The sequence below is a fragment of the Balaenoptera borealis genome, assembly GCF_965194805.1.
Source record: "Balaenoptera borealis genome assembly, chromosome: 18".
Taxonomy (NCBI): Eukaryota; Metazoa; Chordata; class Mammalia; order Artiodactyla; family Balaenopteridae; genus Balaenoptera; species Balaenoptera borealis.
The window spans coordinates 56,746,070-56,769,156 of NC_138877.1; the positions used below are offsets into that span (position 1 = coordinate 56,746,070).

General features: G+C 35.6%; 1 long non-coding RNA gene across 1 annotated transcript; it reads left to right on the top strand.

Moving 5' to 3' along the window:
* Nucleotides 1-1,653: 1,653 nt before the first annotated feature.
* LOC309615501 lies at nt 1,654-22,825 on the top strand. The gene is made up of 2 exons (XR_014236882.1): nt 1,654-2,045; nt 11,583-22,825. It is a non-coding gene; the product is annotated as an uncharacterized lncRNA (long non-coding RNA).
* Nucleotides 22,826-23,087: the final 262 nt, after the last annotated feature.

Genomic DNA, 23,087 nt, shown 5'->3' on the forward strand with positions numbered 1-23,087 from the left:
AATCAATGAATTTGGTAAAGTAGCAGGATACAAAATTAATGCACAGAAATCTCTTGCATTTCTATACACTAATGACGAAAAATCTGAAAGTGAAATTAAGAAAACACTCCCGTTTACCATTGCAACAAAAAGAATAAAATATCTAGGAATAAACCTACCTAAGGAGACAAAAGACCTGTATGCAGAAAATTATAAGACACTGATGAAAGAAATTAAAGATGATACAAATAGATGGAGAGATATACCATGTTCCTGGATTGGAAGAATCAACATTGTGAAAATGACTCTACTACCCAAAGCAATCTACAGATTCAATGCAATCCCTATCAAACTACCACTGGCATTTTTCATAGAACTAGAACAAAAAATTTCACAATTTGTATGGAAACACAAAAGACCCCGAATAGCCAAAGCAATCTTGAGAACGAAAAATGGAGCTGGGGGAATCAGGCTCCCTGACTTCAGACTATATTACAAAGCTTCAGTAATCAAGAGAGTTTGGTACTGGCACAAAAACAGAAATATAGATCAATGGAACAGGATAGAAAGCCTGGAGATAAACCCACACACATATGGTCACCTTATCTTTGATAAAGGAGGCAAGCATATACAGTGGAGAAAAGACAGACTCTTCAATAAGTCGTGCTGGGAAAATTGGACAGGTACATGTAAAAGTATGAAATTAGAACACTCCCTGACACCATGCACAAAAATAAACTCAAAATGGATTAAAGACCTAAGTGTAAGGGCAGACACTATCAAACTCTTAGAGGAAAACATAGGCAGAACACTCTATGACATACATCACAGCAAGATTCTTTTTGACCCAGCTCCCAGAGAAATGGAAATAAGAACACAAATGAACAAATGGGACCTAATGAAACTTAAAAGCTTTTGCACAACAAAGGAAACCATAAACAAGACCAAAAGACAACCATCAGAATGGGAGAAAATATTTGCAAATGAAGCAACTGACAAAGGATTAATCTCCAAGATTTACAAGCAGCTCATGCAGCTCAATAACAAAAAAACGAACAACCCAATCCAAAAATGGGCAGAAGACCTAAATAGACATTTCTCCAAAGAAGATATACAGATGGCCTACAGACACATGAAAGAATGCTCAACATCATTAATCATTAGAGAAATGCAAATCAAAACTACAATGAGATATCATCTCACACCGGTCAGAATGGCCATCATCAAAAAATCTACAAACAATAAATGCTGGAGAGGGTGTGGAGGAAAGGGAACACTCTTGCACTGTTGGTGGGAATGTAAATTGATACAGCCACTATGGAGAACAGTATGGAGGTTCCTTAAAGAACTAAAAATAGAGGTACCATACGACCCAGCAATCCCACTACTGGGCATATACCCTGAAAAAACCATAGTTCAAAAAGAGTCATGTACCAAAATGTTCATTGCAGCTCTATTTACAATAGCCAGGACATGGAAGCAACCTAAATGTCCATCGACAGATGAATGGATAAAGAAGATGTGGCACATATATACAATGGAATATTACTCAGCCATAAAAAGAAATGAAATGGAGGTATTTGTAATGAGGTGGATGGAGTTAGAATCTGTCATACAGAGTGAATAAGTCAGAAAGAGAAAAACAAATACAGTATGCTAACACATATATACGGAATCTAAGGAAAAAAAAAAAAAGGCCATGAAGAAGCTAGTGGCAAGACGGGAATAAAGACACAGACCTACTAGAGAATGGACTTGAGGATATGGGGAGGGGGTGGGGTGAGATGTGACAGGGTAAGAGAGTGTCATGGACATATATACACTACCAAATGTGAAATAGATAGCTAGTGGGAAGCAGCCGCATAGCACAGGGAGATCAGCTCGGTGCTTTGTGACCACCTAGAGGGGTGGGATGGGGAGGGTGGGAGGGAGGGAGATGCAAGAGGGAAGAGAAATGGGAACATACTGTATATGTATAACTGATTCACTTTGTTATAAAGCAGAAGCTAACACACCATTGTAAGGCAATTATACTTCAATAAAGATGTTTAAAAAAAAAAAAGTGAGTCAAACAAATAAATCATAATAAGTGTATTCTTTTCCAAAGAATCACAGAAAAATAACTTTCTTATCTTAGAATTTTTGTTTGTTCTTTTAGAACTTAGTAAAAAAATTTTCTTCTGAGGAAAAATTGAAGGTTTTGAGAATCACCATAGCCTATGCCAAATTCCCAAAGAACACAGAACCAATGATTCAAGGAAGATTGTGAGGAGCGGTAGTTGTTGAAGGATTATTTAAAAGAAGCCCTGCATTTTATGTTCTGTGTCCATCCCTATTCAGAGAATTAAGATGGCCGAAGATTTTTACTATTTTTGGTATTAAGTATGTATCTATTAAGGAGATGTGTGCATATAGCTAATCTACACACATAGGGCCCTATAATAAAACATAATTTCATGGAAAGAATAAATTAGATAAGGTTATCCTATATCCATAGTTATTACATTTCTCATTGTGAATAGTTAAACTTGAATTCTGGTTTATAGATAAATTATTTCTGAGGTTGCTGGTGTGAGGTCATGCATAGGTAATATAGTCATTCTCAATGTATCTTGAAATTAACTTTTTTAAGCCTACAACCCTTAAAGCAAGACTTTACAAATTTGTGAATTCATGATGTTAATACTTAGAATGTTAGCTAGAGATGACTTCTCCTAACATCATATTTATTTTACCAGATACCATTTATCAAAAATCTATAACCTTGCCCTTTGCTCAAGCTGGTCTCAGGAGTGGGCAAGCAACTAAGAAGATTGTCAACCAAGTATAGAACAGAAAAGATTTATCCCACAGCCACTGGAGAAAAAAGAAGAAAATGTTAAAAAGAACAGATATAAGGACATACTGCCATTTGATCACAGCCAAGTTAAATTGACTTTAAAGACTCCTTCTCAAGATTCAGACTATATCAATGCAAATTATATTAAGGCTGTTTATAGGCCAAAAGCATATGTGTCAACCCAAGGACTTTTAGCAAATACAGTAATAGATTTTTGGAGGATGATATGGGAGTACAATGTTGTAATCATTGTAATGGCCTGTTGTGAATTTGAGATGGGAAAGAAAAAATGTGAGCACTATTGGCCTTTGTATGGAGAAGACCCTATAACATTTTGCACCATTTAAAATTTCTTATGAAGCTGAACAAACAAGAACATACTACTTCATTAGGACACTCTTACTTGAATTTCAAGATGAATCTCATAGGCTGTATCAGTTTCATTATGTGAACTGGCCAGACCATGATGTTCCTTCATCATTTAATTCTATTCTGGACTTGATAAGCGTAATAAGGAAATACCAAGAACATGAAGATGTGCCTATTTGTATTCATTGCAGTACATGCTGTGGAAGAACAGGTGCCATTTGTGCCACAGATTATATGTGGGATTTAATGTTTTTAACTTAATACAATGTTTAAAACATTTTTTTAATGCCATTGACTGTGTCAATTTTTAACTGAAGTATGATTGACTTACAATATTATATTAGTTTCAGGTGTACAACATAGTGATCCAATATTTTTATACATTACAAAATTATCACCACGATAAGTCTAGTTACCATCTGTAATCATACAAAGTTATTATAGTATTATTGAACTATATTTCCTGTGCTGTACATGACATCCCTGTGACTCATTTGTAACTGGAAGTTTGTACCTCTTAATTTCCACCTATTTCACTCATCCCCCCACCCCTGTTCCCTCTGGCAACAACCAGTTTGTTCTATGAATCTGTTTCTGTTTTGTTAGGTTTGTTCGTTTGTTTTGTTTTTTAGATTCCACATATAAGTGAAATCGTACAGTATTTGTTTTTCTCTGTCTGACTTAGCATAATACACTCTAGTTCCACTGATGTTGTTGCAAATGGCAAATTTTCATTCTTTTTCATGGCCGAGTAATATATATTCATCATATGTACACACCACATCTTCTTTATCCATTTGTCTGTTAATGGGCACATAAACTAAAAAGAGACAATTTTGTGCTAAATAAGAAGGAAAGCAATAAAAATAATGCAATTCGCAATCTGAAGCTTTTGAGAGAAATTCAAGTGAAGAATGACATCTTAAGTATATTTAGTCTTAAATTGTGGTCTGATTATAATATTTTTGTTGAAGTACATTTTTGGTGGTCTTGATTGCAATCTGTGAAGTCAATTTTAATCCTAAATATAGAATTAAATTTAATTAAATCACTGTTGTGCTAGTTTTGGAAAAGTTTTTGCTGTTTTTGTTTTCTTACACAGATGTCTCCTAATTGCCTGCTTTTAGTGACGTTATTTTAGATATCAAAAATTCACATTCACATTTAACAGCTTTCTAAATAATCAGATGTGAATTAATTTCAGTTTTTTAATACTCTATTCTCCAATTTTGGATCTTTGTCACACAGCTCTTAAAGGCCAGAAGCTCATATTTTCAATTCTGGCAGATGGAGAATTTGCAAAAACTTTTAACAAAAATGTTGGCACATATCCATTCAATATATTATGCTAAAAGTAGCTCTAGTTTTGAATATAAACTGTATTTTCTTAACAGATTTGCTGTTTCCCCCACTCTTAGTCTTTAAGGTGCACAAACCTTGTATGATATGCAAATGACCAATTACATCGTGAACAATTTAATCAGTGAAAAGCAGCTATGCTTGGGTAGCTCAAGAAGATGTGTCTCAGTGTTTTAAACTACAGCAAATCTGGGTTTTGTTGAGTTAGTGGGTGAAGGGAATTCCAAAGATTCCAGCCATTTTTCCTGGCCTATGTACTATAATCATGATTTAATGTAATAATATTTGTTGCCTTATGTATTGCGTTGCTCCTATGTTGGATGCATATATATTTATAACTGTTATATCTTCCTCTTGGATTGATCTCTTGATCATTCTGTAGTGTCCTTCCTTGTCTCTTGTAACGTTCTTTATTTTAAAGTCTATTTTATCTGATATGAGTATTGCTACTCCAGCTTTCTTTTGATTTCCTTTTGCATAGAAAATCTTTTCCATCTCCTCACTTTCAGTCTGTATGTGTCCATAGGTCTGAAGCGGGTCTCTTGTAGACAGCCTATATATGGGTCTTGTTTTTGTTTCCTTTCAGCGAGCCTGTGTCTTTTGGTTGGAGCATTTAATCCATTCATATTTAAGGTAATTATCGATATGTAAGTTCCTATTACCATTTTCTTAATTGTTTTGGGTTTGTTTTTGGAGGTCCTTTTCTTCTTTTGTGTTTCTCACTTAGAGAAGTTCCTTTAGCATTTATTATAGAGCTGGTTTGGCGGTGCTGAATTCTCTTAGCTTTTGCTTGTCTGTAGAGCTTTTGGTTTCTCCATCGAATCTGAATGAGATCCTTGCTGGGTAGAGTAATCTTGGTTGTAGGTTCTTCCCTTTCATCACTTTAAATATATCATACCACTCCCTTCTGGCTTGTAGAGTTTTTGTTGAGAAATCAGCTGTTAACCTTATGGGAGTTCCCTTGTATGTTATTTGTCATTTTTCTCTTGTTGCTTTTAATAATTTCTCTTTGTCTTTAATTTTTGCCAATTTGATTACTATGTGTCTTGGTGTGTTTCTCCTTGGGTTTATCCTGACTGGGACTCTCTGCACTTCCTGGATTTTGGTGGCTATTTCCTTTCCCATTTTAGGGAAATTTTTGACTATAATTTCTTCAAGTATTTTCTTGGGTCCTTTCTCTCTTTCTTCTCCTTCTGGGACCTCTATAATGCAAATATTGGTGCATTTAATGTTGTTCCAGAGGTCTCTTAGGCTGTCTTCATTTCTTTTCATTCTTTTTTCTTTATTCTGTTCTGTGGCAGTGAATTCCACCATTCTGTCTTCCAGGTCACTTATCCGTTCTTCTGCCTCAGTTATTCTGCTATTGATTCATTCTAGTGTAGTTTTCATTTCAGTTATTGTATTGTCCACCTCTGTTTGTTCTTTAATTCTTCTAGGTATTTGTTAAACATCTCTTGCATCTTCTTGATCTTTGACCCCATTCTTTTTCCGAAGTCTTGGATCATCATCACTATCACTATTCTGAATTCTTTTTCTGGAAGGTTTCCTATATCCACTTCATTTAGTTGTTTTTCTGGGGTTTTATCTTGTTCCTTCTTCTGGTACATAGTCCTCTGCCTTTTCATTTTGTCTATCTTTATGTGGATGTGCTTTTTGTTCCACAGGTTGCAGGATTTTAGTTCTTCATGCTTCTGCTCTCTGTCCTCTGGTGGATGAGACTATCTAAGAGGATCGTTTGTGCAAGCTTCCTGATGGGAGGGACTGGTGGTGGTTAGAGCTGGGCGTTGCTCTGGTGGCCAAAGCTCAGTTTAACTTTAATCTGCTTGTCTGCTGATGGGTGAGGCTGCATTCCCTGCCTGTTGATTGTTTGGCCTGAGGTGACCCAGCACTGTATGGTTCTTTGGTGGGGCTAATGGCAGACTCCAGGAGGGCTCATTCCAAGGAGTACTTTCCAGAACTTCTGCTGACAGTGTCCTGTCCCTGTGGTGAGCCACAGCTGCCCTCTGCCTCTGCAGGAGACCCTCCAACACTAGCAGGTAGGTCTGGTTCAGTCTCCTATGGGGTCACTGCTCCTTCCCCCTGGGTCCTGATATGCACACTACTTTGTGTGTGCCCTCCAAGAATGGATTCTCTCTTTCCCACAGTCCTTTCAAAGTCCTGAAATCAAATCCTGCTGGCCTTCAAAGTCTGATTCTCTGGGAATTCCTCCACCCATTGCTGGACCCCTAGGTTGGGAAGCCTGACGTGGGGCTCAGAACCTTTACTCCAGTGGGTGGACTTCTGTAGTATAATTGTTCTCCAGTTTGTGAATCATCACCCAGCGGTTATGGGATTTGATTTTATTGTGATTGTGCCTCTCCTACCATCTCATTGAAGTTTCTTCTTTGTCTTTGGAAATGGGGTGTCATTTTTGGTGAGTTCCAATGTCTTCCTGTCAATGATTGTTCCACAGTTTGTTGTGATTCTGGTGCTCTCGTAAGAGGAAGTGAGCACACGTCCTTCTACTCTGCCATCTTGAACCGAGAACTGTTTCAATTTTATATTTTCTGTTTTAATTTTTTGGGTGTTTTAGATCCAGTTCTTTTTATTAATAATATAAATTTCTATAATCTCTTGACATTACAGTAGCTTTACAATTAGTATCATTCTAGGCTATAAGTTACATGATAAAGGCACAACAATTGTCTTTTGTGCACCATTGTGTGCACCATAAGTGGATAACAGCTGCTCAATTAGTAAGTGATTAATAATACTATATATATTATTCAGATATATATAATATACTAGGTATATATGTAATTAGGTATATATTTTATCTGATATATATTATATAAAATATATATATAAGGTTAATATTCCATGTCCATTTATTTGCTAATTCATACATCAATCATTCATTGTCCATTCATTCATTCATTTATACATATAATATATGAATGAAAATGATTAAAAGAGAGAGTGTTTTCAATTGCAGATCATTTCTTAGGAGAAAACCATCCTTTGAGACAGATAGAGAATGCATCTGCAAATTTAGATCAATCTCTTATTCTCTGCATCTGTTCAAAATCCACCTAAATCTTCAACTTTAGATTGCATATAAATTTAAAGCATTCATATTGATTTTAGAGGCTTCTGGGTTACATGTAAATATAAGGTGTGTATGTTGATTTGAGGGTACTCAGTTCACTGTCAGCAGCATTTGATTTCAAAGGCTAGGAGCAATTTTGCTTTGCACTTATCAAAATAAGAAATGGATTTCTTTTTAAGTTTCTATTATGTGTCCTTGAACTAAAAGACTTCAAGTTGTTTAGGCATCTACATTATTGATCAGTTCCACTTTCTTTATTAGGATAATTTTAGGAAGTGTGCTCTGTAGCTTATTCTTTAGAACACTGGCATTTTTTTGTGCAGTTTATTTGACAGCAAGGATTTCAACTTTATGATCAATTTTATCTCAAGTGGAAATCAACACACAGGGGTAATAAAACTAAATCAACACATTAAATTTTTTATGGTTTAGCAGCATTTATCAAAAAAAAAATACTTAGTTGTGACAAGATGCTCCTGTGGTGTAAGGGATACTTGCATGTACTTGATTTCCATTTCCTTCTTATAAAATGAACTCCACATCTGCTTATATCTTTGATTCTTGGATATATTCTTCATATCTCAAGTCAAGATTTTCCTGCAGTTTGGATGATTTAATATCTTATAGCTAAGCCTGATGCCTTGCCAGAATACTGCCTCCAAGTTGTCAATAAAGCTGGACACTTCTAGTACTCAGATATCACAGGTAATAGAACTCCATTTATTATGTTGTCCTCAGGGATAATGTTATTATAAAGTGATGTAATGATCTCTTTAAAATATGCGAGTTTTATATGTTTGTTTTTAAAATTCAATCATCAGTTTAACACAAAATTTATTCAGTGCCAGTAACATTAATTTTAATATTTATTTTATAATTTATTTATAATTACAGGTAAATTAAAAAGAATTAAAAACAATGGTTGATATATGCTTATAAAGAAAATTCTAAATTAATATTATTATTAAAATAAATGTCTTTAAATATTTCTATAATTTGAAGCTTGATATAAAAATATTTGTCCTATACTTCCATAGTAACCTTGATGTTCAAATATTTTATTATTCACCTAACAAATGGAAACTGTTAAGGAACTAAATGGAAACTAAATAAACTATTAATGTTTCTTTGTTAAATCATGTTTAATGAGCAGACTTTATGGAATCTAAGAATGCTAGGGAAATCAGTTATGTTGGTAGCATGTACTAATATATTGCATTCCAGATATGCTCATCAGACTATATAATACTTACAAAGTAATGCAAAATACAACTGACAAAACACACTATAATGGCATACTTTAAGTTAATGTTTATGAGAAATTGTAATGCTTCACTTCCATCAGAATAAATATAATCATGAAGTTTAGGAACATTGATGTATTGACATTAATGTGTAACTTCCACATTTAGAGGAATAAATAATTTAGTAGTTCTAAAATTCATACAAACATAGGCAATCTGAATATAGAATAGTAAAACATTTTAAGGAAACAAAAACTCCAAAGAATTACAATCATCTTTAAAAAACCGTAAGGTACTTAAAGATGTTATTATTTTGAAAACATTTAGAATATTTGAGAGAGTCATTGAAAGAAGACAAAAAAATTCTCAACATCTACTTGATCATGAGTCAATAAAGCACCAGGAAATATAGCTTTATTGTATGCTGTTTCCCACTAACAAAAGCACTTTGTAGGCTGGGAATGAGTTGTGGTGCGTTGGCTGCCTAAACAAATTGCAGAGGCAATAATCCGAGGTTTACCTTTGAAGATATTGGTGCTTTTTCTAAAGTTAAATGCAGTGAAGCCTATTACATTTGTGTCTTATTAACCAGCTTCAAATAGAGCTATGAAGCACTTTGTCCTCACTTTACGGGAAGCCCTAGAGACATTCTTTTGCTGCTAAATGATTTGTCTTTGACACATTGTTTGGTAAATTTCCACTTACTACAATGAATGAAATAAGGGGGTTTTTGGCATGTGTTCAAAAGGAAAGAAAGCAATTGTACAGTGTGTTTTTTCCCCTAATTGGACAATGAGAAATGGCTTAAAACATAAATGTTATGTGTCTATTTGCCCCTGGGGATTTGGGGATTTAGAATGGAAAATTGGGATTAAAAACTAAAACTCTGTGAGTCAAATGCAATTTTTAAAATAATGAATTTGCTTCACATTTGGTAAACAAAAGCTGAAATATGAAATGGTCTATATAACTGTGATAATTGTCTATAATACAATGTAGAGATAATAATATCTTTAAAATTGCACCATTTAAAAATAATATTTAATTGATTCTTTTGAATCAGGATTGAAAGCACCCATTCCACTACCCAAAAACAAAATACCTCATTGGAAGTGTTGACATTGATTCCTAAGAGAACTAGTAAACCAAAGTTTGGAAAACAAAAACCACCTTTTATCAGTTGTTTTAGGCTTCATGAGGTACCAATAAAGTGTTAAAAGTATCAGAGTAAATTCCTTTCCACAGGGGCACATTAATGTATTTAAGAAATTGGTGAATTTTTAGATCAGAATTATCTGGCAGAAACTTCAAAGTCAACAGCTTCTTAAACACAACCCAGAGTAAATTATTCACTTCTTTTAAGTTGCAGAAATTCTTATTGGTTAAATAGCCATGCTCCTTGTTTAGAGAGCTTCTAGAGGGTTGAGATGTAAAGTACTACATTATATATTTCATTGCAACCTGTATCTCCAGAGAAGGCATTCAGGTACATCATTCTCCCCTTCTGTGCACTATAATGTATCTTCACTCATGATATTTCCAGAGTATTCCAAATTTGGGAGCCATGCTTTATTCATTTTTATATCCCTAATATTAACAAATATATTTTCTTTAATTATGTACTGAATGAACAAGTAAATGAATCCATTGAATGAATGATCAAAATTAAAATCCCTTTGATCTTTAGAATACAATGTAAAACACCTCAGGAATAATTGGTACAGTAATTAGTACATTTACATTTGCTTCCCTTAATCCTTCAAACAACAGTAACAACAAAAATCCAACTGGGATCTGGTATCACAAAAAGTACATTTTGTGTTGAACATGTTTATATTTCTACAGGCATTCAGTAATACTTACTAACTTAAAAAAATACTGACACCCATTCTGTTACTTTTGTGTTCCAAAAAGTGAAAACCACTGACTTAGACAAGCCTCCTTATTTAGTAGCTGAAGCTATTAGGATCAAGAGACATTAAATCCCTTTGATTTTTTCACACAGGTAATTAATGTCAGAGCCAGGAACTGGTCCCCAGTTTCCTGGAAACTAATCTGGTACATTATCTTTTAGAGTGCTCTACTTCCCTATTTGGACCATTCTTCTCAGTGAGAGCAAATACAAAGATGAAGAATGAATGGGACTCGGTGGGTTGGTTGTCAGAGTTTAGTGAATAACTCAGGGGTTCAAAGCTTTCAGAACAGTTCTGGTGAACATTCCCTGAGAGTTAATGACATGTTATTTTGTTCCCTTATGAATTCTTGAAATACCAGCATACAATAGTCAGCAGCTTAGTCACAAAAGCATAATGTAGACATAGTTATACTAAGGCAACACAATTATTACTAAGAGGGCTTAGTGTGACCAGTTTAAAAAGCAACACACAATAAAAGTGGTGATGTTGAGTTTGTATTTTTAAACTTCTGGGTATTATGAAAGGGGAAAAGAAACAATTTCAGATAAGGAAGGGGAAAGAAAATAAATATAACTTTGTAAGGAAAAGAGCATATTTCAAAGATCAAATGGTAAAAACAACAACAAAACAAGGAATTTTGATAGAATTTGTATTATTTACTGCAGCATAAAAAGCTAAATAAAAAGTTATTGATGTCCTTGGAAGCAACCTAAGTGTCCATTGGTAGATGAATGGATAAAGAAGATGTGGCACATATATACAATGGAATATTACTCAGCCATAAAAAGAAACAAAATTGAGTTATTTGTAGTGAGGTGGATAGACCTAGAGTCTGTCATACAGAGTGAAGTAAGTCAGAAAGAGAAAAACAAATACCATATGCTAACACATATATATGGAATCTAAAAAAAAAAAAAAAAAAATTGTTCTGAAGAACCTAGGGGCAGAACAGGAATAAAGATGTAGACATAGAGAATGGACTTGAGGACATGGGGAGGGGGCAGGGTAAGGTGAGACGAAGTGAGAGAGTGGCATTGACATATATACACTACCAAATGTAAAATAGATAGCTAGTGGGAAGCAGCCACATAGCACAGGGAGATCAGCCCGTGCTTTGTGACCACCTAGAGGGTTGGGTTAGGAAGGGTGGGAGGGATATGCAAGAGGGAGGGGATATGGGGATATATGTATATGTATAGCTGATTCATTTTGTTATACAGCAGAAACTAACACAACATTGTAAAGTAATTATACTCCAATAAAGATGTTAAAAACAACAACAAAAAAGTAAAAAAAAAAAAGTTATTGATGTCCTCAACATGTTTACTATTCAAAGGGGAGAATAAGTACATGATAACATGTCATATGTTTGGTAATGATCTAAGTGTTTTGTAAATATTATATCTTTTAATCCTTACAATAGCTCACTAAGGTAGCTGTTATTATTGTCCTCATTCTTTCTTGGGGAACCTGATGAAAAGACTTTAAATAAATTGTCTGTAGTATCATATGTAATTATCAACCTTGATAAGGTTGATAATTGTGGTTATTCTGACTTCAGGTAAGTACTGCCTAAACATTATGCTCTACTGTCTCTCAACCACTATGCTATACTCTGTCAAGTTGTAAAGCTAGCATGATAGAAACTATGATGTAAACAAATAGAAATTAAATAGTAAAAGAACACAGGAAAGTGTCAGTTATTTTAAACTGGGAATAGTGAAAGTTTAACTAAATTAGTGACTTAAAATTGGCTTAGGAAGTCCATAGATAGAAAAGAGAAAAAAAAATGTTGTATGAACAAGTACACAAAAAAGTGATTATTCGTGAACTGCCTCAATCCACATTGTAGCTGCAATATTTTGCCACGGATTCTTTTCTAAACTTAACACTTGGATTTTTCACCTGCTAACTTTTCTTGTCTACCACACTCAAGATCCAATATAACTACCTAATTTTTCATTTATACACTCAGCCCAAATATGGAGAATTTATAGTATGTTCCAAGTCCCTTTCCTAAGTGAATAGGAAACAGAAATCAAGATGTAGTCCTTACCAACACAGAGTATGCAGTACTGTGTGGGATGCAGAAAAATAAAAATTTATCTGTAATTTACATGTTATTTGGTAGAAGTAAGCCCAGGAGTTAAGAACAATCAAGCCAAGTCTACTAAGGTTCAGGGAAATATTCCTGTAGAAAAAGATGCTGAAGCAAGCACTGAAAGATAACTAAAAATAAGAATTGGAGTAAAATAACATTCTAGGTCAATGAACCAAATATGAAGAATTACGGAGGAGAGAAAGACATACACCATTCTCTAAACCATGTGATATATCAATCAAAACTTCCCTAACTCTATCTGTTTGTGAGACAAAGATTTTATAGCAGATAGGGTCAAGTGGTACTACTGCTAATTGGGTCTTTCACCTGCTAATTCTTATTATTTACAAACTGTAATAAGACTTGAACTCTGCAAGAAATATCAACATGCTCAGGAGAGACTGCCATACTCTATCTTTAAAATATTTAAGAACACGAAAAACTGCAAGTGAGGCACTGAAAAGGAACTGTGATCAAACCAGGGACTAAAATAAATGGGAATAAACGTACCTTGCATCATATACCTTTCTAAACAAAGAGGAACAAAATCAAAAGTGATATGGTTGCATACGAAGGACAGAATAGTCCCTGGGAGACCATGGGGTTGGCATGATAACCCAGGTAACCTCGCCACCCAGTTAAATGTTGCAAGTTGCATATAGAATGTGGCTTAAAAGTAAAAATAAAAAAATAAAAATAAAAGGTCCAGTGAAAAGTGAAGTGATATTGTGAAAAATAATTTGCTAAAATCTTAGTGTGGTCTCTTCTTACAAAGTTTTCTTCAATTTGTGCAGCCAGAGTAAATTACTCACATTTCCATGCTCCCTTAACATTCTGTACAAATGATGATTATAGCTCTTACCAAATTTTATCACACATTCCATATTTATTTCTTTTTGTTATACAATAAGTTTCCAATTATTCCAATGAATGATGTATGAATTAATTTTTTAACTAATTAACTGATGAGAAAACTGAACACATATTTTTGGAACCTGTTCATATATATAATTTGCTTTTATACATTATTATTTTGTGAATGACTAATTTAGAAGAGGAAAATCAGCTCAAACACTTGCTATAAAATATTTCAGATAAAGTATGTATAAATATTGAATAGAAGTTTAAAGGAAAGAAATAAGCTAGTGAAACTTCATCTGTGAGATCCAAAGTCTTTTTAATATTTTATTTTCAAATTAAATAATAGGCATTTGTATTTGCTTTTTTATATGAACTAAAGTATAATATAAAATATAATGCATGTAATCATATAGATATTAATTTAGTATATAAATATTATACCTTAATACATTTTTGTTGTGATTATTTTGATTTTATAAATTTTTTATCATATTCCAGTAAAATGATCTAAGGTGGTACATGCTAGTATATTTTATCACTTTACATATGTATCAAGGCATTTTTCTATAACAAGTTACTCAACAAATAAGTACTGAGGCCCTTCCACTGAGAGTCCAAAGATTCTGGGAACATAATAAATTAGACTAGCAAAGTCTCACTATTACACAATGTATATTCTAGTTCGGAATTATATCAGTAATTAAGCTCTCGTCATTTAGCTTCCAATCAACCCCTTGATATTCTACTTTGCAATACTTGGACTAGGATTCTTCAAACCAATTTTTTTTTCTCATCAGCTGACTTCTTTTATCTCCTGCCAAATGAACACACTATAGGAAGGTAGGAAGGAAAAAGATGGGTGTACTTTTTCCTTTCTCTTTGGTTGCTGCTTCAGTTGGCATCTCTATGTCATTGGATCTTTGCCTTGGAAGTAACACCACTTTGATCCATTTTCCAACTTCCTTTAGCACTCACAACCAATCTTGTTATACTTTCTCAGAACTATCTGAGAAATTACTATTACTAGCCAGACAGTGACCCCTGCTCAGAGCCCAGATCTGTAGGCTTATCGCTCCTGAGGTATCAGCACCAGATAGGAAGTACCCTTCTTCAATGTCTGACCCCAGGTTGACAGGGACTCTTCCTTTGAGTGTCTATCCTTGGATAACCCAATATTATCTCTGTTTTACTTAAGTGTTTTCAGTTTATTTTTCCAGACATCCCAAAATTATATAACTAATATCCTATACTAAATTTTCTCTGTTGAAATACTTAATGTGGCTTCACTTTCCCTGACTGGGTTCTAATTGGTATTAGATTCAGTACTTGCTATTAGAAATGGTCCAAAGAAAACAGAACCATACACATGTGATTATGAAACTGCTTTGTTATGTTTTGTCTTAAGGCAGTAATGAATTCATTGACAATGAAAAATGGAATATCAGTGGATTTCCCTGATAATAAAATTTATTAAATTAATACGTGTTATTGACTGTGAAGTAATGATTGCTGAAGCAAGCGCACCGGGGAGCAAGAGGCTGTTGTACATGACCATTACGTTTATAATGATGACTACAGGATCTGATCAGTGCAATCTCTGATTCTGAATGCACCAAAGAGTTTATGTAAAGAAAATCCAAGCTTACAACTTTGCATTCTCAGCTCACATAATTGAGAAGCAGAGAGCTTCCATGGAAGCCTCAAAAGAACCACCTAACAATCTTGTATTCCTTATAGTTTTAAGACAGAGCTCACAGAATACCAGAACCAAATTGTAATCGTATAGCTTTCAGAATCACAGCATATGTTGAATTCATAGATCTCTCCTCTCTCTCAGTGAAGTATTTATTTTGAAAGAATAACACTCTAAGATTATAGACATATAGATAGAATCAGATGAGCTGAGAATATTTAATACCCAAATCTCTCTGAGCCATTTTTGCTAGCAGAAGGATACCCACTCTAAAGAGGTCTATGCTCTCCAATGTCTAGGGAGACAAGTTTTACTTGCTATTGCCTGACAGGTACAATAGTATACCTTCATGGTCTTTTTTCAAGGCTATATCAATTTTCCTGCTTTTTGCCATAATCTAGTCTGCAAGAACCTTGGTAGTATTAAAAAACCACAGAACAATTTACACTGTTCACCTATATTTATGAGACTTTGCTTATTAAATATAATGGCAGGAAGTAGCAATGGCCATAAAATGCTTAGTAAGAAAAGTGTGAGCCAAAGGTTGGAGTTAAACCCCACAAAAATGAGGGGTCTTGCCATCTCATTAAATGATGTGAGTATTCACTGAACTAGAGCATATAAATATAACCCCTCCTATGGCACTTTGCATCATCTACTTCAAAAACAATATGTTATACATACTTTGTATAACAAATAAGACTGACAATGTTCAGTGAGTGAGGCCAAGGGCAAGAGAAAACTCTTTAGAAAGTCCCATCTGCAATAAAAGTTATGATGTCATATGAACTTTTTGCAAAGCAGTTCCATTGTTATATAAAATATCTGTGGCAAAGAAAGGGCTGTTCTGTGAAATATTTAGCAAGGCCAATAGGGCATTGAGAACTTCTAGGACTGTTATGAAGCGACATCTTTCCCTCTTCTGCATATAACATTTTTAAATTTCCTTATGAGAAATACTTTCTGGCTTGTTACTGGGCCCTGTATAAATTGAAAAATGATCACAAAACATCAAGAGATCATGCAGCTTGACCTAACAATTTGGTTGGGCGTCTTCTGGCTACCAAATCGTTAAGACAGAACATTCACAGAAGCCATCAATCATCTTATGTAAATGATGCATTAGAGATCAGGTTCTAGCAGGTAAATAAGATACAAAGAAGTTTAATGAGAATCTGGCTCAGATTCCTTTAATATCTTCTCTCAAAACATTACCACTCCTCTTCTCATGGCCTCTTGCAGAGTTCCTTATGACAAACTGACTGAAGAGGAAAGAGGAAATATCTTAGGCCTTTTGTCCATACAGTGTATCTAACCATAAACAGACTACTGCAGCAATAGAACTTCGATCAGAAGTGTGTCCTTGAAAGGCAACGATAAATGGAAATCATCTCAGTTGGCAGAACATCAATCTACAATATTTTTGTAGATCCTTTGTCTGGATCAATCAATAAATAGATGTATAGATGTATATGCATTTGTATGTGGGCAGTAGTTAGTGGTTTGGCTGTATGATCAGAAATTTGGAAAATGAGTAGAAGACAGAATTGAACAATTAGTGACAATGGGTTCATAGGACTATATAAATACACCTATTGGAATGAGAAGAGTATGAAGCTATTTGTCTACCATTGAATGCTGACCTGACAAATGTTCATCTAATTCAGAGGAGGCTTTCAATAATCGGATGGACAACATGACCTCTCTTTTGGATATGTCTTTCTCCAACCAACTTGATACTTATTTATAAATTGGCCGTGGTAGAAAGGATAGCGGCTCTGCATGGGCTAAACAATGTGGAATTTCCTCTCTAAGACTCATTTTGCTGTCTCCACTGCTAAATACCTAACTTTGCAACATCAGAGAAAAAAATACCGAGGCCCTGATATGGCACCATTCCTAGGGATGATTTCATTGGATACCATCTCATGGGAAGGGCAATGATTTGTCCTCACTGGTTTAGAAAGATACCTTATTTATGGATTTGCTTTTCCTGCACATAATGTTTAATAGCACCACCATCTATGGACTTATTGCTTCTGAACAAAGGAATTATTTGCAGCAAATAAATGTGGAAATGGGCATGTGCCATAAAATTCAGGGTTTTTTTTTCACATACTTTATCATCCCAAGCAGCTGCCTTCATAGAAAAGAGGAGTGACCTACTAAAGGCTCAGTTACAGTGTCAGTTGAGAATTAATTCCATGAAAGTTTACTGTTCTATCTTACAGATATGTGATCTTTGCTTTAAGATAAGTATCGAAATATGGACAATATTTTTCCATTGCCAGAAAATATAGATCTTAGAATCATGGAGTGAAATGAGGGAGGATCAAATTACTATTGCTTTAGTTTTCTATTGCTGCCATAAAAAAAGTCACAAACTGAAACATTCACTTAAAATAGCACAAATTTATTGTCTCAGAATTCTGTCAGTCAGAAGTCTGGTGGTCTTGGCTGGTTTCTTGGCTTAGCTTCTAAGAGGACTGAAATCTTGTGGTAGCAAGATTTTCTACCAATTTTCTATGCAATCTTTTCTGGAGGTTCTGGAGACAAATCCACTTCAAAGCTCATGCAGAATTTTTTGGTCAGAATCCAGTTCAATTTGGTTGTAGGACTAAGGTCCCCATTTTCTTTCTGGCTGTCAGCCAGGGTTTCTTCTCATCTTCTCATCTCAGGTTACCCCCATACTCTATCTCATTGAATCTCTCCTCCGTCTCAAAACCAGCAATGAGTTGTATTCTCATTCATAAAATTTCAATCTCTCTGACCTCCCTTTATGCTTCATTTCTCCTCTGCACCTGTCTGAATGACGCTTCTGCCTTCATTTTCTGTTTTTAAGGATTCACATGAATACATTGAACCCACCTAGATAATCTAAGATAATGCCACGTTGAGGTCATCTGATTAGTAATCTTAATTCCATTACCAAAGTCCTTTCACAGAACTACCAAGATTAATATTTGTTGAATAACTAGAGGATGAGCATCTTGATAGGGGAAGACACTTTTATAATCCTGCCTGTCACACTATTGCACCTAATAATTCATTTAGAAAGCTTTCCCTGTACCAGAAATGTTTGTTGTGCTCTTACCACTAGGGCACAGAAAAAAGGCCCACTGAACTGGAGGTTGAAGTCATCACTTGGCCATTTTGATCTCCTTGTTCCACTGAATAGTCAAAGAACACGATAGTTATGGGGTGATGTTAATGATTGTGATACCTATGAGGTAAATACGTTACTGATACACATTAGGGATAAGGAGGAGTGTGCTTAGAACCCACAGATTTATCTGAGGTGTCTCTTAGTACTTCCATGTTTAAAAGTAAACATTAATGAAAAACTACAGCAAACAATAAAAGCCAGAACAAAAAAATGTTAGATCTTTCAGAAATGAATTTTGAAAAAAAAAAAGAAATGAATTTTGTGGTCACCCCATAAGGTAAAGAACTTGAACCTGCCTAGAACAATGAATTGGTAGTTAAAAAAAAAGAATGAAAAAATATCAGCTTTGTCGATTATGGGCTTACATTTAGAGAAAAAAAAAACAGGATTGTAGCAGGTATGCATATTCCCCCCTCTACTTGTTACACACACACACACACACACACACACACACACACACACACACTAGTGAATATACCACACAATTTTTTTGTTTCTACCTCCTATTTTTCTTTTATTATTGTGTAAATGGAACGTTGTCTGTTAGTTAACTTTTCGTGTAGCATTTAGATTTCAATATATTCATATGTGGGGGGACTGTAACACCATTAGTGGACTATTTAAAATAAATCAGAGGTGGATGATATGATATTCTCTGTGAGTTGAATAAAATGAGTCTTAGCATCTTGCCCCGTCTTTTGGAAAGAGGGTAATAACTTCTCTGTTTGCATGAAAAATAGTTACATCTTGTTAGGCAAAAGGATAAAGTTGTATTTGTTATTGGATGGAAGTTCATTATAATAAATGTATGTGTGGATACAGTGTACCAAAAAGATGAGATATACTGGTTGTTAAACATTTTCTCTCTGTTGCATCATATCATTTGCTCCCCAGCTTCTTAACCACTAGCCAAATAGCATCCCATGCTTATCAGTCTAAGTCTCATTTCCATTGGGCCCATTTCTCCAAGTTCTTAAAGCACTACCAACAGCCAGTTTAGTGTCTTCCTCGGAGTTTGAGCCTTTCTTTGCAGGGCCCATTCTGTGAGTTCTTAGGTTCTCGTACTCTCTGTCTCTTTTTTTTTAAATTTTTAATGTCAGCTGTAGGGGTAGTAGTCTGATGCCTGCAGTTGCAATGTCTATGTTACTTCAGTGTTGTCTTTTTGCTTTTCCAGTTCTCCAATACCTATGAAATAATTCCTTATATTTAATTCTCTACTGAAATAACCAGTGTGGTTTCTGTTTTTTCTTGAAAGTACCCCCTCAGAGAGAGGGAAAATGTTAATAAGCAAGTAAAACAGTATAATATTAGTTAAACATGATGTTAGAGAAAGTGAACCAGAGAGAAACAGAGGTAAAGACAGAGAAAAGAAGGCAGGAAGAAAATCAGAAGAAAGGAGGTAGGGAGGAAAGAGAAGAGAAGGAAGGAATTTCATATAGTAGAATTACGAAGGAAATAAAGCAAGATAATAGGATGGAAGTTGACTGAGGTGAGTAGTGAAATTTCATACAGTATGATTGAGGAAAGACTCTAGGAATGGACATTTGAGTGAACACCTAACATAACAGCCTGGTGTGATACTGATAAATGTTACAGTGATTTTCCCATCAGCTTAGTAAAGACATACGATTTTCAGCATGGAGCATAACACAGTGTAATGCATGCTGCAAAGCACAATCAGTATGAGGATTTGAGCAATGGGAGAGCTGTTATGGAAATGTTTAATTCCCCATTCAAAGTTTTGAGCCTAAATATTGTTGAAATCCAGATGGCTGACTTAAAGCATACCACAAAGGAGAAGTGTAGAATGTCCCTAAAGTGTTGGAATGTAATTGAAGTATCATCTGACTTTTCATTTGCAAGGTAAGCAGCTTTTCATGGTTTCCTTTTTATATTTACATAAAAAGGATTTCTTAGTGAGACCAGAAGGCATAGTAATGAAATAGAACTTCTGAAGCAATAGCAGTCAAGTTGAGAACTTGTTTTCCAGAAAAGACAAGAAGAACAAAATATAATAGATAGGAGGATGAAGACCTCCAGCAAAATAAACCAGTTTCTTCTACTTTGGAGGGAATTTGTTCAATGAAGTTTAAGTCCCTGGTGAGTAGTAATCCATATAATTTTGCAGTGTGTATGACATACATGCTTCATTGTGTCGGTGCAACCATTGCATTTTTGAGAGATAAATTGAAAATATTAGAGATTGATGATCCAATTAATGAGATTAGCAGCAGCAGAGGAGAGAGCAAAAAATTTAACTGAGAGGAGATAAAAGTTCTCTACCTGTTTTTACATCTATTGGTAGTATTACTTTCTGGGGAAGTTAACAGGTGAAGAAAATTGGAAATGCACCGAAAGTTTTGTATTTACAGGGAAGAAAAATAATGCCATTTTAATGGCTGTCTTTATTGTTTTATTTTCAATATGAAAGTCACAGAAGCAATCATTATGACACTGGATATATCATATTGTTGTTATACAGCACCTTAAGACAATTACACATCCTAATTGATCTCTGAGATAATTGTGTTTGGTCCATCAAACCATTTTACGGATAGTATGAATAGAGAATATGCTACCAATCTATATCCCTCAAAATTTTTTCCTGGAAAATCATGAAACACATTTTTGCCAGGGAGAAGACAAGTTAGTCTCCATATAAAATTTCTTGTGTATATAACTTCATAATAAAAATTGATTCAAATTCCTTATCACATGAATCTCCAGTACCATTGAAATAATAACAGTTCGCGTTGTTTATACCATTTTACAGTTTACGGTGTGCTCAGTTCAATTTAATTTAATGTTTCTAAACATATTTGGAGCGCCTACATTATGTTTTGTGTTATTTTAGGCATAAAGATACAATGATAGGTCACCATTATCTTCAATTTGCTCACATTCCAGTGAGTCAGAAACCTAAAAATGTTATTATGGAGGGAGACCTTCAAGACGGCGGAGGAGTAAGATGTGGAGATCACCTTCCTCCCCACAAATATATCAGAAATACATCTACATGTGGCACAACTCCTACAGAACACCGACCGAATGCTGGCAGAAGACCTCAGACCTCCCAAAAGGCAAGAAACTCCCCATGTACCTGGGTAGGGCAAAGGAAAAACAGAGACAAAGAATAGGGACAGGACCTGCACCGAGGATCGGTGCTGACCAGCACTCACCAGCCCGAGAGGCTTGTCTGCTCACCGGCTGGGACGGGTGGGGGCTGGGAGCTGAGGCTCCGACTTCAGTAGAATCCCAGGGAGAGGACTGGGGTTGGCTGCGTGAACACAGCCTGAAGGGGGCTACTGCACCATAGCTAGGCGGGAGAGAGTCCAGGAAAAAGTCTGGAACTGCTTAAGGGGCAAGATACCATTGTTTCAGGGTGCGCAAGGAGTGGGGATACAGAGCACCGCCTAAACGAGCTCCAGAGACGGGCAGGAGCCACAGCTATCAGCGTGGACCCGAGAGATGGGCATGAGATGCTAAGGCTGCTGCTGCAGCCACCAAGAAGCCTGTGTGCAAGCACAGGTCACTATCCACACCTCCCCTCCTGGGAGCCAGTGCAGCCCACCACTGCCAGGGTCCCGTGATCCAGGGACAACTTCCCCGGGAGAACACATGGTGCGCCTCAGGTTGGTGCAACGTCACACTGGCCTCTGCCACCACAGGCTCACCCTGCATTCCGTACCCATCCATCCCCTTGGCCTGAGTGAGCCAGAGCCCCCTAATCAGCTGCTCCTTTAACCCCGTCCTGTCTGAGCGAAGAATAGATGCCCTCAGGTGACCTACACGCAGAGGCGGGGCCAAATCCAAAGCTGAACCCGAGGAGCTGTGCGAACAAAGAAGAGAAAGGGAAATCTCTCCCAGCAGCCTCAGGAGCAGTGGATTAAATCTCCACAATCAACTTGATGTACCCTGCATCTCTGGAATACCTGAATAGACAACGAATCATCCCAAAATTGAGGTGGTGGACATTGTGTGATTTTGTCTGTATATATAACTGCTTTCACCATTTGTCCTAGGGTTCTGTCTGTCATTTGTTTTGTTTGTTTTTTTTGGTATAGTTTGTAGCATTTGTTATCATTGGTGAATTTGTTTTTTGGTTTGGTTGCTCTCTTCCTTCTTTCTTTCTTCCATTTTTGTTCTTTTTCTTATTCATTTTTTTATTACCTTTTAATTTTTCTATTTTTAATAATTTTATTTTTTATTTTAATAATTTTTTTTTATCTTTCTTTCTTTCTTTCTTTCGTTTTTCTCCCTTTTCTTCTGAGCCGTGTGGCTGACAACATCTTTGTGATCTGGCCAGGTGTCAGGCCTGTGCCTCTGAGGTGGGAGAGCCAGTTCAGGACATCGGTCCACAGAGACCTCTCAGCTCCATGTAATAACAAACGGCAAAAACTCCCCCAGAGATCTCCATCTCAATGCTAAGACCCAGCTCCACTCAACGACCAGCAAGATACAGTACTGGACAC